This window comes from Galeopterus variegatus, unplaced genomic scaffold (genome assembly GCF_000696425.1).
Source record: "Galeopterus variegatus unplaced genomic scaffold, G_variegatus-3.0.2 Scaffold913, whole genome shotgun sequence".
Taxonomy (NCBI): domain Eukaryota; kingdom Metazoa; phylum Chordata; class Mammalia; order Dermoptera; family Cynocephalidae; genus Galeopterus; species Galeopterus variegatus.
The window spans coordinates 335,957-352,842 of record NW_007727024.1 but is presented as its reverse complement, the minus strand read 5'-3'; the positions used below and the strand labels follow the sequence as shown (position 1 = coordinate 352,842).

General features: G+C 41.0%; 1 protein-coding gene across 1 annotated transcript in view; it reads left to right on the top strand.

Annotated features, from left to right (window-relative positions):
* Positions 1 to 129: 129 nt before the first annotated feature.
* Positions 130 to 16,886, top strand: part of DCUN1D3 (DCN1, defective in cullin neddylation 1, domain containing 3) — a 36,038-nt gene continuing 19,281 nt past the window's right edge. Inside the window, exon 1 of the mRNA XM_008573396.1 lies at positions 130 to 182. The gene's annotated coding sequence lies outside the window, so the exon portion shown is untranslated. The remainder of the gene's footprint in view (positions 183 to 16,886) is intronic.

Here is a 16,886-nt window from a genome sequence, read left to right as displayed (position 1 = left end):
GCGGGGCGGCCGCCGCCGGTGGGCCGCGGATGAGGAGGAGGCGGCGGCAGTGGTGGAGGAAGAGGCGGCGGCGGCGGGGATAGGGTGCCTGGAAGCGCGAGCGGGGATGGTAGGTGGTTTGGACTCGCCGGGCCGCCGTCGTTTCCAGAAAGGGTTTGACTGGAGGAACCTCTGGAGCAGCTGTGAGTTTGCGGGGGGAGTTGAGGAAAAAGGGGGGCACTGAGGATGAAGGGGCGGGGGCTGGGTACCTTGGAGAAGGGGGTGGCGGGAGGAGTGGAAATCAGCGCCTTGCCTGGACCGGTCCCTCTGGAAGAGGAGGCTGTGAGCGGACCCTGTGGCGTGTCAGCCGCAGGGCTCGGAAAACTTACCTGCCGTCCCCGCCTCCCGCCGCCAGTACCCCTCCAAGCCGGAGCTCGGGGGCCTGGGGCTGGAGCTGCCCCGGAGGGGTGCAGGCTCTGGTCTTAAGTCCCGGGTAAGCGCTGTGAGGTGGGAGTCCATGAGGAGGTGGTGGGTGAATCTCCAGCTCTCTCCGCCCTTGTTTCCCTCCCTACCCCCATCCTTCTCTTTAATCATTAACAGCCCTGAAATTAGGGGTTCAGACCCGAAGGCCTTTCTGTGCACCTTTGCCTTAAACGATAGCCATCTGTGTCTGATGTCATGGGGCTGGAGGCTCTGCCCGTGTCCCGCATAGGAAGTGGGACGGGGTGACAAATGTATTGTTTTTTCCACTCGCACTCACTCCTCGTCTTCCCCCATCCACACTCCTCTTTCCCACTTTAATTCTATGTGGCCGAGGGGCAATCGTTGTGTGTGTGTGTGTGTGTGTGTGTGTGTGTGTGTGTGTGTGTGTGTGTGTGTTTTCTTTATGGCACTTAGTACCTTGGGTTACCTCTTTTGAATTTGGTGTTCAGCCTCTATCCCAGATCTTAACTGCGAGCTTTGTAATACTTCAGTTACAGGCTGTGTCACATTGCAAGTACCTCTCAACGCTTGGTAGCTCCTCATTATAATGAGCATTTTCTTTTATGGATACTGGAATTCCAAAGCCCTTTCAAGGAATCCTAAATGGCCAAAGTAGCAAAGTCTCTTGTTCTAAGTACTTTGTGTGAGAAGTTTATATGTTGTCAACTCTTTCCGAAATGATTTGATGTTAGGCTAATTCTGGATTTTTGTGTTTCTCACCACCCACATTTCATGATGCACTTCAGAGAACAGAAAACCCCATATTACTTTTTTGTTTCTCCAATTGGACAGTTGCTCTTTTATCTTTTTTTCCCTATTTGTGTGTCTGGCACACGAGTCCTCAGTGACAAACATTAGACTTGTGCTTTTTTCATCATTATTTATTTAGCTGATTCTTTGTGGATAGGTAGTCTTAAATGAGACAATGTGATCTGTTTAGTTTTGTTTTAAAGAAGAATACAAGCCAATAACGGGTGTAAAAAAATTGTTTGGAAAAAAAGCAAAGAATGATTGGTAAAAAGGTCTCTGTTGATACTCTGTTGGTTTAAAAAAAAAATCACCAAGGAGCGCTCCTCCAGCCTGTCATGGATTTCAGAGTGAAGTGTAATGATTGTCATTTTGGTGTTGATAATATTTCTTGGAAATCCTTTGTTGAATCTGAAACTGTTTTCTAAAGAACTTTAAGAGATAGTGCCTAAATTTTAGGGGTCTTTTAATTAGAAAGTGTTCATAAATCCTCTCCCTCTGTAACTGAGCTTGCTATGCGTATGGCTAGAATTATCATCATGTTGGGAAGAGTTCCATCCTATTTGTCAGGGCTTCCAGGCTTGATAAAACAGAATATTTATGGCTTGATTGTACAAGTAACAGCGTGTTTAGATGTTTCACAGAAATGCAGTAAAAGAATGACTACTGTTCTCACCTTAATGATTTGGAACCTAGTTTGCCATTGAATGAAAAAGTCCAAAATTCACTCATTTAACAAACATTTATTGACTGGCTACTAAATAGTAGCCAATGTTTCAGGCACTGGGTGTACAAAGGTGAACACAAGCAAAAGGTCCACGCCCTTTTTTTTTTTTTTTTTGTCCTTTTTGAGACTGGTCGCACCGCACTCAGCCAGTGAGCGCTGTGAGCGCACCGGTCATCCCTATATAGGATCCGAACCCGCGGCAGGAGCGCTGCTGCGCTCCCAGCGCTGCACTCTCCCGAGTGCGCCACGGGCTTGGCCCGAGGTCCACGCTCTTTTTCAGTTTACATTGCAGCGGGGGTGGTGGGGTGGGGACAGAGAGAGATAATAAAGAAGCAAATGAATTAGATTTTGATCAAGTGCCAAAGAAAATAAGAGTGGTGTGGATAGAAAGTGACTGGGATGCAGTCAAGGAAGATCTTTCAGAGGAGGTGACACTTAAGCTGAGCTTTACATTAAACAGGACCCAGCCTTGCAGAGATGAGGGGAGGAACCGTCCAGGTTCAGAGAACAGCTAGTGCAGAAACTGGCTGGAATGAGTTTGGCAAGTTCTAGGGACTGGTGGGGAGGTGAGGTGATGGGGAGGGATGCTGCAGTAATAGCCAGAGCTTAGTGAGCGAAGGGGAGAGTGCAAAGAGACAACAAGGTCAGAGAAGTGGAGGTGGGCTCACAATAGGCAAAATTAGATCAAGAAGGAGAAGAAAATAGAAAGTGGTCCTCCTTTTTGATTAATTCTTTCCTAGGGTCTATCACTTACTATTTTTGCAGGTACTATAATAAAAAAAGACGCCCTGTTGAGATTGGGAGAGGAGGAGGCAGTGGTCATCTAGGTTTTTTCTGGCAGATAAATCTTGAGCTATGTGTTCAGAATTCAGCGGGATGTTCAATTGAGGACACACATTCTTCCTTAACGTATTTTGTCTTATATGCTTCTATTTAAAACTGCGTAATATGAATTTGTCCTAGCGTATGAATCCTCCTTTGCTTCTAGCTGTGGTTGAAGAATTAGGCAAGTGTTAATAAGATGCCCCTGTTGGTCTACAAAGATGACCATCAGGATCTAAATTTCAAGTTGTTTTTTTTGTAGGGAGGCAGAGTTTATGTTGCAATAGTTCCACTCTTGTCTGGTCCTCCTGGTGACTAATATTAAACACTCAGCTAAAATGTAGGTTGGTGCTAAAAGTTTACTCAGTGGTTTACATTAGATAAATGACCATTGTGGGGCTCAGTTCCACTGTGTCAGCATCTTTGGGCTGGCATGTAACCAAGGGATGTAACCTACTTTTACTTCTGTTGGGGGTGTTCATCTCCAGTAGTCTGATGCTTTTCAGCCTCACCTTGATCAGATTGTCCACTTAAGAGGCCTGATCAAGACTCCTCCTTGATTTGGCCCTCTTTATCCGTGTCACAGTGGACTGAAACAGAAAGAATATGCTTTTTTCTTCTTTTGACCCCTACAACAGTGACTAGTGTGTTCTTTGAATGAATTGGCCCTTTGAACCAGGCGATTGCGAGACTTAAATGTTGCTTGGGCTGTTTGCAGTAAACTCAATATTAGAAATATTAAATAAAACCTTTTAGTGTTTGGGAAAGGCAAATCAAAATTGAGGACTTGTCACCTGTTTTAGGTTCTAGTACTCTACTAATACTTATAGATGAATCCCAGAACCAACTTAATAGAGCTTCCTGGGCAGCCCTGGGATATTAAAGGTCACGAAGTGGATGGAATAGAGCCTGGTACAGAATTATGGAATTCTGACTTGAATCCAAACAGAAAGTCTTTTAGTTAGCAAGCAAATGACTAAAGTGACCAGCTAGGACCAGGCAAACAGTAGCTTCCACCCTCCAAGAGTATCTCAAAGGAATGAAGAGTTAGTTAATAGTGAGAGAGATACATATATTTGGCTTTGGCCTATGTTAAAGATTTTGGACTTTGTATGCTAATGCTGGGTATAAAATGCTCTATCTTATGTGTTATTAAGATGTCTACTATTCATCTTCATTTCAATGGTTTATTATAACTCAAATATGAAAATGTCCTGTAGGCTGAAATTTCATCAGCCAGTTTGGAGACTGGTGGCTCTTTTCTAATTTTGAAAGGGGGTGGATGGGTAGGAGGGGACTTGAACACAAGAAGAAGCCATTGACTCCTACACTGGCCACTAATTGCGTTCTAGGAAAGAATCCGCAAATCTAAGTGAATTTGGATTCTTTGAGCTGAGCTGGCCTAGGGTACCAGTGGATTTGTTTCTTAAGCTTTGTGGGCTTTTAGACAAATTCTGAAAGGTGGGCAACCTAGAAAGCTAGTTGATGCCACTTGCTATTGGAACTGTGGGTAAGTACAATTCTGCATTAGGTGACTTAAAGTTAATGTGATTTTGCTACTGGGTTTGTTTGGGTTTTTTTGGTAGCTGGTCAGCATGGGGATCTGAAACCATGACCTTGGTGTTCGTAGGCTGTGCTCTAACTTAGTTAACTGGCCACCCCACTACTGTTTTGATACATGTGCTGCAGTAAGGAGAATTAGTTGTACACTGGCTGCTAGTTGTTTTGAGGTGAAGAAGTGGTAACTCATATTGAAACAATTGTAATTACGAGGTAACTCCTGTTTTCCCAGCTCTTGATAACTTAGTTACCTCTTTGTGTCTATTTAAGATGTTGATAACAGTGAACCAGGATCTGTTCTTCAAAAATGTTGGGACAGTGTTCTGGAAGCTCTTTGCACAGAGGACCGGGGTTAATTGAGTTAGTGTCTCTCATTTCAAATCTAGTTTCATTAGTCCTTGTGTCTGTTTTTCTAGGTGTTGGGAGGTCCTGTTTCTTTTAAGGGAGAAAAGGAGATTACCACAGCACTTGACCATTTAATTAGTGAATAATTATAAATTAGAACTTATATGAATTTACTGAAATACTGAGAGAAAAGCTTGGAAGTGATATGATGAAAGTAGATGATGTCAAGGGGGAAAATGCCAAATCATCTTCTTTAAGACGTGTGCAAATGAGACCTTATTTAAATACCAAACATCAGAACAGGGAAGCTCAGTAAATCAGTCTTGAGGTGGTGATTAGCCCTTGTGGCAAAAGAAGTCACCCATGCCCAGCGCCTGGATGCCATCCTGATTGGGTGGAAAGGCAGACATCAAGTTGATGACTCCTCCTGCCTTCCTGAGAGCTTAGCTTGCTCAAGAGTGTCCATTGGACTGAATTGCAGCATGGAAGCTTATATTGCATAGCACTGGGAAGCAACATCCTTGTTCCTGTTCTGCCCTGCTCTTCTGGAGAGCCCAAACTGTGGACTTTGACAACTGGAAATAATTCTGTCATTGAGGACTGTAGGTCCAGACCAGTTCTGACCACTGACTGAGGATCTCAAATAGCACCACTGCATAGTGTAGGACTTTTCATTTTCAGAGAGTGTTTAGTGTCTCGTTGCCATTGCTCTCATCTCTTCCTGTCATTCCAGAAGACAATGTGGTCAGGAAGACCTGCCCCCTTATTTTAGTGGTAGATGGTTTCCACACTATCAAGCAGCAGAGTTTGTTTAGAGTTCTCTTTCATTCATGAAGGGTTTGGACTCTATGCAGTGTTTGCATAAAATGGGTTGGTATGTGACCTGTAATTTTGATTCTGAACAAGACTTAAGTCATAGCAGTTAATTCAGTTAATGCAGTGTGGTTAATTCTTCTTCCTCCAGTTTAGGAAGAACCGGGAAAAAATCAGACCTTTGCAGAACCTTAGAATATCTGCTGTGATGTTTTTATTCAAGCTGGGCTTTAAGGAGCCCTCTGAGGGGCCATTTCTGGAGTGTGCTTGTGGCAGGGATGAGGGGGTTTTGCTTACTTTCTTCATTACACCCTACTGCTTCACTCTGCAAAAAGTTACTGGAATAATGTCTAATACTGGGCTTCCCCATAAGATTTCAGTTGAACAGAACATTCTGAGGCTGAAGACAGGTCAAAAAGCAGTGATTTTAGTAGGAAAACAGAAATTGAGAAAGGTTAATAAACTTGCTTAAAGCTATTGAGCAAGGTACAGGCGGCTACAGGAATAGAATCAGGCCTACTCTGCACAGTAATTCTTGTTTTCCCAGTTATACTACCTCTCTCAAACAAGTTGGTGTAGGCACTCAGATTGAGTTTGAGTTTAATTGAATCCTTGGTGTTTGGTCTTCTATATACCTGGGTTCTCTACTCAAACATTTTGTCACACACTATTAATCTTTCAGACTCCTTCTAATGAAGCATATGTGAAGCGAAGTTATTAATGGGTAATGGGATGATAGGCTTCCTGGTATAGCAGAGGTTAAGGATATTTACTAGGAGAAGTGGCATTTTCTCAGAGTATTTCTGAAAGTGACCACATTACATTCAAATAGGAGTTGAGGCTTTATCGCTGTAAGTTCTTAAGATTAGCTAGTGGGCATGCTTTAGACAGTGCTTGTGCAAAATGCCAAAACATATACTTCCTTTTCCCAGTGACCTGCCCTGGAGTCTGAACAGGAAAACCCAGGTGTACTCATTGACAGAACAGCTTTCAAACAGCTCTGTGGAAGTAACCACAGTGGACACGCATTCCTTTTTTAAAAAATATCTGTGAAGCAAATTTGTCTTCAACTAAAACACTTGCTTTGAGAGTCTCATGCTCTACTGCCTGAGCTAGCCAGGTATTCCTAAATACTTGCTTTATACCTACTTGATAACTACCTAGAGGGTGCTCTTTTAACAGGAGGGGGAGATTAGGAGTACCACTACAGCGTGGGTCCTAGGAGGCAGGATCAGGGACATTTAGGTAGTCTCAGGCCCTCGGAGCAAGTATTTTTTCCAGTTGTAGTGACATTTTCTTTCTATCAGTACGTGGAATTCAGAAGTGAGGAGTGATATGGTGAATGCTCTGTGTCCATTTTTAAGAATGTTTCCATGGTTCTTTTTCTCTTAGCAAATAAGTTTTTCTTTGAAATAACTAGTGACTTGTTCAGTCATTTTCTCAGAGTTGGTTATACTTTGTGCCTATAGTCAGGAGAATTCTGCTTTATGAAAGAGAAACATCCAAGGACTTTTCCAGAAGCATTAAGATGGGTTGCTCAGTTGTGGGGAGAGAAGTACTATAGGGGAGCAGGGCTTTGGGAGGGCAGAGTGGTGGTGGGGTATTGTGCACTGCGTGTAGAGGAAGAGAAGAAGTGCCTGTCAGTGGTCCTGTTGGGAAAAAAATGCTAACAGTGGCACTTCCTGGGGACGATTGGGTAGACAAGGAGCAGGCTCACAAGATTGCCTAACTCCAGGGAACACCATTCACAGGGTGGGGGTTGGAGACCTGTGGTGTTAGGCAACACAGTGGCCTTGACCGCAAACTTGTCCTCTCCCCTGACTAGAAAGTGTATTTCTGCTGCAGAGGGGTGAGTACAAGGACATGGCTGATTTGACCAGATTGGTCTTCAAGATTGACTAGTCAGTGATGATACACTGCTTATGGAGGGGTGTTCTAACTTTTTTTTTTGATGTCTATAATTTTATTTTGACAAATCCAAAGTTGGTAAACACAACGGAATGTAGTTGTCTGGGTCCACTAGAGTTTGGGTTAGAGTACATAACGAAGAGAACACTAGATGGTGGCTACTGTCATCTAACGATGTCCCTATCCTAAGGATACAGTTACATGTAAACTATTGAGATAATTCAAGACTCTTGTGGGAAATATGATCAATGTGAAATAAATCACAACTAAAACTTTTTTTAATATATATTTTGGCTGCTGGCCAGGTACAGGGATCCGAACCCTTGACTTTTGATGCTATCAGCACCACTCTATCCATGAGCCAGCCCCACAAATACAACTGTTAATTTTGACTTCACATTTCCACACCATTCGTGTTCTCTTTAGCAGGTCAAATTGATTCTTTAGTCTTTCTTCTTTTAAAAAACTTTTTTTATTCTCCCAGGTACTTGTGGATCTTCTGTAGGGCCTGATTACCTACTATGGTGGAAGATAGTACACAGTACTCTGAATTAGTTACAAGTGTAGATTTAATGATTAGATCAAGCAGGGAAGTGGCTTCTAAGCATCAGTGAAGTTGGTTTTGATTTGGGCTTCTTTTTCCGAGGTTATTAATTATATCTTTCCAACAGTTCCCTGGCAGCAACTGAGTGTCCAGCAATTTAGTTGTGATACTGTCTGGAGTTAGCACAGACCCCACATGTTAATGACTCATTTCCACAAGATTGCCTCACTTCAGATGCCAGCCGCGGGTGTTGGGTGTCCCCAGGTTACCCAAACTTTGCCATACAGACCAACAATTTGGAATTTCCCCTGACCACCCCTCCTGCCAGGTTCAATAATGTGCTAGCATGGTTTACTCAGGAAAGCAAGATACTTAGGATTACAGTTTTGTTACAAAGGATGTAATTCAGGAAGAGCCAAATGAGAGAGATGCATAGGGCAGGCAAGGTATGAGGTGGGGGGCACAGAGCTTCCCTGCCCCCTTGTGAGTGCACCACCCTCCCGGCACCTTGATGTGTTCACCAACCCGGAACCTCTCCCAGCCTCCTTGTTTCGGAGTTTTAATTGAGGTTTCATCATGTAGGCATAATTATTGGCCGTTTGTGATTGAACTGTCTACAGCCACCCCTCCCCTCCCCTGAGGTCAGAAGGTAGGGCTTGAAGTCTGTCACCTGTTTGGTCTTTCTGGCTTGGGCAGTCCCTCCCTTGAAACTATCTAAGGGCCCACCCTGAAGTCACCTTGTTAACATAAACTTCAGTGTGGTCCAAAGGAACTCTTCATGAATAACAAAAGACACAGCTGTCAGTCACAAAAATTCCAAGGGTTTTAGAACCTCTGGCAGGAACCAGGGCCAAAAACCAAATATATTTTTTATTATACCACATTAGTATAAGTACTCTAGTTTTGTATCCTATAAGTAATAATGGAATAAGGCTACCTAAAGTTGATTTGGGTGATAATTAGCAATGTGCATATACTATTATTTGACAGGTGTTTCTTGATGTCCAGATACTGCAAATTGAATAGCTTCAGATAACAAGATGCAGACTCCTCCCTCAATTGTGAAATGACATTTCCAGAAATGTGCTGTATTTTTGGACTTTACAGGTGTAGTAGCTCTACCTCCCTAGTGCAAGAAACAAGCTCACTTAATGAGAAGTCAGATATACAGACTTCACCTTACCTCTTAATATGACTTTTAGCTGTATTTTTGGACTTTACAGGTGTAGTAGCTCTACCTCCCTAGTGCAAGAAACAAGCTCATTTAATGAGAAGTCAGATATACAGACTTCACCTTACCTCTTAATATGACTTTTAAAAAGGTTTAGGTATACATAGTGCACTGGTTAAGAGCATAAGCTCTAGAGGCAGATAGTCTGGGTTTGAGACTGGACTTTACCATCCACTTGCCATTTGCCAACCGTTTATCTCAGCTTCAGTTCTGTCATGTATAGCGTGTGTAAAACAGTAAGTAGTGAGAATTTAGTAGTATGATTGGAGGACATGGCGCAATGCCTGGCATATAAATAAACATTTAATAACATTAGCTATTATTTTACTACATGGCATACATAGCTAAACTTACCTGGATTGGCAGCTCCCTAGGGGCTATGAACTATATAATTTTACCTCCTCTTATAGTCAGTATTTGGGACAGTGTATAAAACATTGCTAGGCATACAACAGACCCAAGTTACCTATCACTTGAAAATAAAACTTGCCCTCTGGGTATCTGGGAAATACAGACTCTGTAATGGAAACTTCCAGGCTGTTTCCAAAGCTGTTCTAAAGCCCAGATGGAAAATCTTCCTCCTGAAACCCTATAGAGCCCTGTACAAGTATAGTAATGAGGACAGGGGGTAGGATACTGTTGGATCAAAAATTGGAAAACTGATCCAGGAGACATTTTTGTCTTAAGCTGTATGCCTTGAGGTTCATTGAGTTGGGCAAAATCATATGAGACTTTGGGAAGGAAACAGATTTATTTCAGCCAGTCCAGATAATCATTGAGAGAGTCAGTTGGCAAGTGCCATATTGTATGTGTTCTCAGAGAAAGTGAGAAGCCCAGGTCCACATGCAGAAAGGGCTTACTGCTTAAGATTCACTTGTTGGTGAGCTCCTTTGAGGCTGATCTCTCAATCTCCCCGTGGCTCACTGGTCTAGAGAGTCTACTCTAGTGGGAGCACCAGTGTACCGAGCTCTCAATTCTAGTCAAGACTGCCACCAGTTGCTTTGTGTCCTTGAGCAGGTCACATCCCCTTTGAGTCTGTTTCCTTAACTGTGACATAAACAATTTAGGACTAAATCAGTATTTCTCAAGTGTGGCTTTGGTTACACTTTTTGGGGGTGGGGGGTGGTTGGCCAGTATGGGGATCTGAACCCCTGACTTTGGTGTTATCAGCACCATGCTGTACCAGGTGAGCTAACCTGGATATACTTTTCATATATGTGCTGCTGAAAGACCACTGGAGGGTGTATTTTCTGTACCACTGATGGAGTGGGAGATGATTTTTATTGGTACATGATAAATATTTTTCATCTACTACTTCTATTTTTTATTGTGTATTAATGGAAATATAACTGGCATATCATACCTTTGACTACATGGGTAATGGAGCTTAGGATGATACTAAAGTAGGTAATAATGTTTTTTAAGCTTTTAAGAAAAATATTAGTTGAACAGTAGGTTGGGACAGTAATGGATAGGTAAAATCACAAAGGTGGTATAGGAATGTCTGAAATTTGTAAGTTCCAAGACTTGATAATGCTAGTGCAGTGCCACCCTTACTAATGCAATCTTTGTTGTGATGGCCACAGTCAAGCAGGTCCAAGTTCAGTTGGATTTTAAGATTTGCCTAACCCAGGCATATTGACAAACTTCTATTTCTGCATTCATGGCAAAAATACCCATAAATGGGTTGTGTAGAATTTAAAATATTGTAGATGGCAGTAGTGGTGGCTTTTTTTTTTTTTAATAAAGAAAAAATGAATAATATTGTTTCCTCTTTCACCTTTAGCAGTTTCCCCTGTCAGTACTCTTTAGTTCCTTTCACTCTCTGGTGTTGGGACTCCCCGTGGTAGGAGTTAGGGTCTGACTTGTTCTGTTGGGGAGGGAGAAAAAGCCTAACCACTTCTCTCGAACCCAAGCCAGTGCCTGCATTCAGGGCTCTGGAAGGCTGAGGTTCTGTGCCATCTAAAGAGCTAACCTGTACATCACTTCTTGCTGGTAACTGCTTTATAAGGACGGTGTGGTTATGTGCCCTAAAATGAAGTTAAACACCAATGCAGGGAGTATTTAAAATCTTGTTTCACTTTCTGTCATATTGCTCATATTCAACATAGTGGAGGTCTTGAGAAGGAAAATGAGTAGTGGTAGAAATGATAGACTATTGTGGGAAGTGATTTCTTTTCCAGTAAAGCAGAGAGTAAAACAGATCTCTACTGAGCAGTAGAAGCCGAGAAAGCTGCTTTCAAATGTAGCTATGGTTTCTTGAGTTTTTTGTTTGTTTGGGTTTTTTTTTTTTAAATAAGTCTTAATTACCTGTAGTCCCTAGATATTCTCTGTGTATCTTAACACTATCATCTTTCATTATCTATCAAGTGATCTTGTTCTAAATTAACACAGTATAAAGGGCCATGGATCTGGTAATAAATTGTTTAATGTTTCAAATTGTAGTTTAAAAAACTGCTCTAAAGATGGTTCCAAGTCTATTATCTTTCTGCGTGAAGTGTTACTAGTAAAGATTAGTTTAAAGTAGAGCAAAATGGTGACCATGATATAGCCCCAAGATTTTTCTTCTTCTTTTTAGAATTTAATACAAGGTTACTAGGTGATTTCATAATGAGAAATTCTTGGCTATTTCCCAGCTGAGGTGCGATCTAGTGTTCCATGCCTTAAGTCCCCATACTTTATAAGTTTTGCTTTTGTCATTCATACTGTCTTGTTTCCTGAGAGAGGTTGTGACCTGTGTTACTGGGCACACTGGAAAAGGGAAAAAGCCTTTTCTACACAGGCCTATATTTTGCAGCGTTAAAAACCTCTATTCACACCAAGATCTAATGCATGACATGCAACAAGCATCCTTTGAACAGATTTTGAGTTCTAACCAAACTTACCTTTCTCTGTGGATGTAAAAATTATAAGACCACCTAACTCAGGGTAGGCGTCAGGTTTCTGAAACAGTCCATTTCCCTTGGTGTGGAAGTTTAGTCATTATTTATAGATAATTGCTGATGAATCTGGATAATTCTGAAGGGGGATGGGCAGGGGTTGTGACATTTGCACTTGGTCCACAGACCGGGTTTTGCAAAGCTCGAGTAAGGTTGTTTATTTCCTTCTCTTCTTGGGAAATTGCCATTGGATAGATGCTTCTTGGTTAAGATCTCTTGTTGGAACCTGAGCATTTGGGCTTTTAAAGATGAGAGCACATAAAAGAAGACTGTTCTTTCCCAATGATATAACTAATTATCCCCATGGTATTAAAATCTCCATAAAAGTATAAGCATTCAAGACCACACGTTTAAAAAGATAATATGTAACTTAGGATCAAAAGGAAAGGTGTACAAACATAGTGGTAGTGTTCAGTACCTTTTCAAGCCATTCTTACATATTTCCAGCTCTGCTTATTGTGGTCGTCTCATAGTAGAGTAGCTTCAGTTCATCCAGAATCCTTGCACTTCTAAAATAAAGCCCTTTCAAGATGTTAGAAACTTGAACTTTCAAGGAAACTTAAAGTAAAATAAATAAATAAATAAATAAAAACATTTAATCAGACTTAATCTTTAACTTTTAACTCTGACTTTAAACCTCCCTACTCAAAGAACTGGAATTGCTTAATTTATCTGAGCGCTTGCTTTTCTAAGTTTTCAGTTCTCAACCATTGTGCTTGACATAGCAGAAGGAGATAAGAAAAAGTTATGCAACAGGTAAAAGTCGCTCCAGTTGCCTTTTGGTTTTTCCCTCCCTCTGAGCAATTAAGCTCCTCCCCTTTCTGATTTGCATCTTTACTTAAATTGATTCACTCAACAAAGAACTCAACAAAGTTCTAAAGGTCTCCCACATTTAGTACTTCTGACACAGCCTGCTTAGCAAAAGAGCTTTCTATTACAATAGCTTAACAGAAGAAAACTTTAAAAAGCAGTTTTAACAGTGCTTAAAGTTCCCAAACAGATAAAAGATATTTTCTCCCTAAGAAGAACCAGGCTTTGTAGTTTTCAAGCTAGAAATATATGAGCAAGGGACCAGTTTTCCCAGATAGAATGTGGATCATTCATAGGGGACTTCAGGAACTGAAAACCAGTCTTGTAAGCTAGAAAATTTCGGTCTCCAAAATTTAATGCTCTCACTGTTGAATTCAAAGTGAAGTGTGTGTAGTCAGAATTTTTCTGAAGGACTGACCCTAGGATTGGATACATGATGTTTCAAGAGGAAGAAATGTGTTTGTATATTGCTAGCCATTCATTCCAACAAATTCGAGTGCCTGTTGTAGATCTTGTTCTTAAGGACTTTACAGTATGGTAGGAACACCAGACTCAAGAACAATTAGAAAATGTTGTAAAATCAGTGCTATAAATGAAGGTGCCAAGAGGCAGAGAAGCTTTTTGTCAGTAGGGAGGAGGCCGGTGGAAAGAAAATCTGAGCTAGGCTTGAAAGAGCAAGACTAGAGAATGAGGAATGAGGAGGCATTCCGAGCAGTGGTAACAGTATCTAACACTAGGGAGACATGAGAGGCCATGGTATTTCAGCATGCTTGAGGAACCTGGAATGAGAGGGGAGAATAATGTCAGCAGCTGAGGCCAAATCAAGAAAGGCCTTGCATTCCTTGTTGATTTTGGATTTTATACAATAGATGAAGAAGAAACTATTATTGTTTAGATTATTTAGAGTAGGGGCATGGCATACCCACGTTCTGTGAGTGTGCTAGAAAGATGAGTCTAGTGGCAATGTGGAAGAGAGATTGGAGGGAGCAATCCCTGAAATAGGTAAACCATTTGTGAGGGTAATGGAATAAAGATGGTAGGGGCCTGAACTAAATCAATCACTATAGAATTACTGAAGAGGGGTAGATATTCAGGGATTAGAATTTACAAAGTTTGGCTTAATCTGATAAAAGTTTATTGCTTGCATGTCCCACATGGGTCAGTAGACCTAACAGTGCTCTGCTCCATACAGTCATTCAGAGACTCAGGCTCATCCTGTAAAATCTGTACAGTGTTGATCACCGGCATGGTTCACCATGGCAGGGGAAAAGATGGCCGGGATGTCATGTGTCAGCTCTGTGCTCAGGCCTGGGAATGATACGTATCACATCTACCTACAGCTCATTGTGTCATTTCTGCCTACAGCCCACTGGCCAGAAATAGACACATTTCCCCACCTGACTGAAAGAAACTGAGGGAGCCAATGGGATGTTTGGTGAGTTCCCCTGTCTCTGTCACAGAGTAGGAACTTGTCTGAGTTGCTTTATTTCTGACTATATTTCTTCATCTGTAAAATAGGATTAACAATAGTACCAACCTCCTAGGGTAGATGTGGAGATTAAAAGCTATGATGACTGTAAAATGCCTACCATTGTGTCTGGCACAATAAAGATATTGGAGGGAAACTTCAAGTTTGATCTTGAGATTTTTAAACTATGGGACATATCTCATTAGTGGATTATAACCAACAATTAAAATCCAGATGAAACAAACAAAAAGAAATAGCGTAAAAGCTAGCATCTCATAGAAGTAAGGGTGAATATTGCTTCATGAAACTTATTTGGAGTTAAATATGTATTCATATGTATATGTTGGGTCAAGATGTAAAATGTATTTTTCACTGAAAGTTGCAGTTAAAGTTTGAAAGCTACTAGTCTAGTTCAAGCTCTCATTTTATAGTAACTGAAAGACTTAACACTCATTAAAACAAACAAAAAGCCACTCTGTTGTAGTATGCTTTTTTGAAAGAAGCAATTTAAATCTTCATACTTTTAAAAAATAGCTTTGAAAATCATTATCCTGAATTTTGAGAAAAGGTCAAACATGGGTTCAAGTTTCAGCTTTGCTCTTTACTGGCTGCATGCCCTTAGGCAAGTTACTTACACTGTGTTGCTCAGTTTATCATATACAAAATGGTGATAATAATAATAATACCTACTTCCTAGGGCATTATTGTCAGATCTTTAGAATAGTTGGTATGTGTAAAAATGTTTGAAAATGGTTCCTGGAATATATGAAGAGGGTCTTCAAAAAGTTCATGGAAAATTAGTATTGTCTTTTAGTTCCATTTTTCCATGAAAGTACCCTCATAGTAAACCTTAGGTAAGTATTTGTAGACATTATTATGCAGAAGTGGCCATTACTATGCATGTAGGTAGATTTTTGTAGTGCACTAGATACATAGGTAGGTGCTTATTTTTCATTTGATCCTGTAGAAAGCGTTTCTTAGGTGCCAATTGACCCTTTTTATGTCGCCATACAAACTTTCTATCTTCTTGGAGCTTGTGATCTGAGGTGCTGTCACTAAAACAGTAACATCCTTTCTCCTTTATGTACTTGTTAATGTTTGTTTGCTTGGGAGCCATGGGTGTTTGTGTTTCATAGAAGTAAACAATGTGTAATGCATTCAAGGCTTGAATGCATAATAGACATAATATAGTGTCTACTATAATGTCATATTAGACACTTAACAAAATTCAGTCAGAAGAACCAGTAAGGGAAAAATTAATGAGGTGGTTTCCTTTCAGTTTTATTAAAAAAAATTTTTTTGATGTGGAAGAAACATCTGTTAAAGTTGTTTTTAAGATTGTTAGGCTGATTTCTCTTCTAAAGGGTAGTTGATGTGAACAAACTGATGTGCAGTGAGAAAGATGACCGCTTTTTGCTGAGCAGTGGAAGATAATGACTCTTCAGTTTGATAAGCCCGTTAGCGATACTGAGGTGTAACCTGGGTAAACAGGAGTTAATCCTCACTGCCTGGTAGAAGTGAGTCTGTTATATAATTTATGGTACCCAGAAGCCCTTTGGGGAGGTCTTTATTATCTTATTATCATGACAATATCCATCTGGGCCGAAAGATTAATTTTTGTGATTCTCAGAACTGAAAGGATAGCAACTTGCTGTTAAATGCCTGCATTTTGCTTTTGCTTTGATACAAAGGTAGGTTAATCAAGAATGGGTTTTAGAAATCCGGAAATGTGTCAGTTACTGACTTATTAATAGTTTGAAGGTTTTTTCTCCTGTAAAACTGATTTAACTTCTGAAAAATGAGTCATACTCAGGGTTTCAAACATTTCCTCTGACTAGCCTCAAAAAAGGTGTATTAATGTTTCTGTCTTGTAAATTGCTGCTGCAGTTCATTTTTGTCAGTCATGCCACTGCTGAAACAAACAAAGGAGGAGTGTTAGTTTGGTTTTCCATCATCTGACACAGTGGACTTCTTAATTCTGTCACTGGTAGACGTCCACTGTTAAACAAGCCTGTACTATTTTTTATGACTCACTGAGAAGTCATGTGGTGGTGTGATCCCTGTCCCCAGCTACCAGCACTTAAACTTGTAATTTTCAATGTATTGTGTTAAAACAAACTTCTAATTCTGGCTATTTTTCTTTTCAGTTTTAGACTTAAAATTGGAAGCTCTATTTTTATAAAACGGTCTCCTAGAAAAGTCACTGGTGTTGCTATTCTCTCTCCACCCCAAATATCATAACTGGGCCTGGGGGCAGGGAGAGCACGAGCTGGCTATTTCACGTGGTTAAGCAGAATGTGTGGGCCCGCCAGCCAGCAGAGGTGGAATCTGCTCTTTGCTTTCTTGGCAAGTACGCCTGGCTTTGGAGGCCCTATTTATGACTTTAGTTCTTGGCCTTTTCTTGCTGTCATATGAAACATAGTCCATTGTCTCCAGTGGTTCTAAAGAGATGGAGGACCTTATTGTCCATATCTCTTACTCTTTTTGACAAGGTACACGTATTAGCCCTC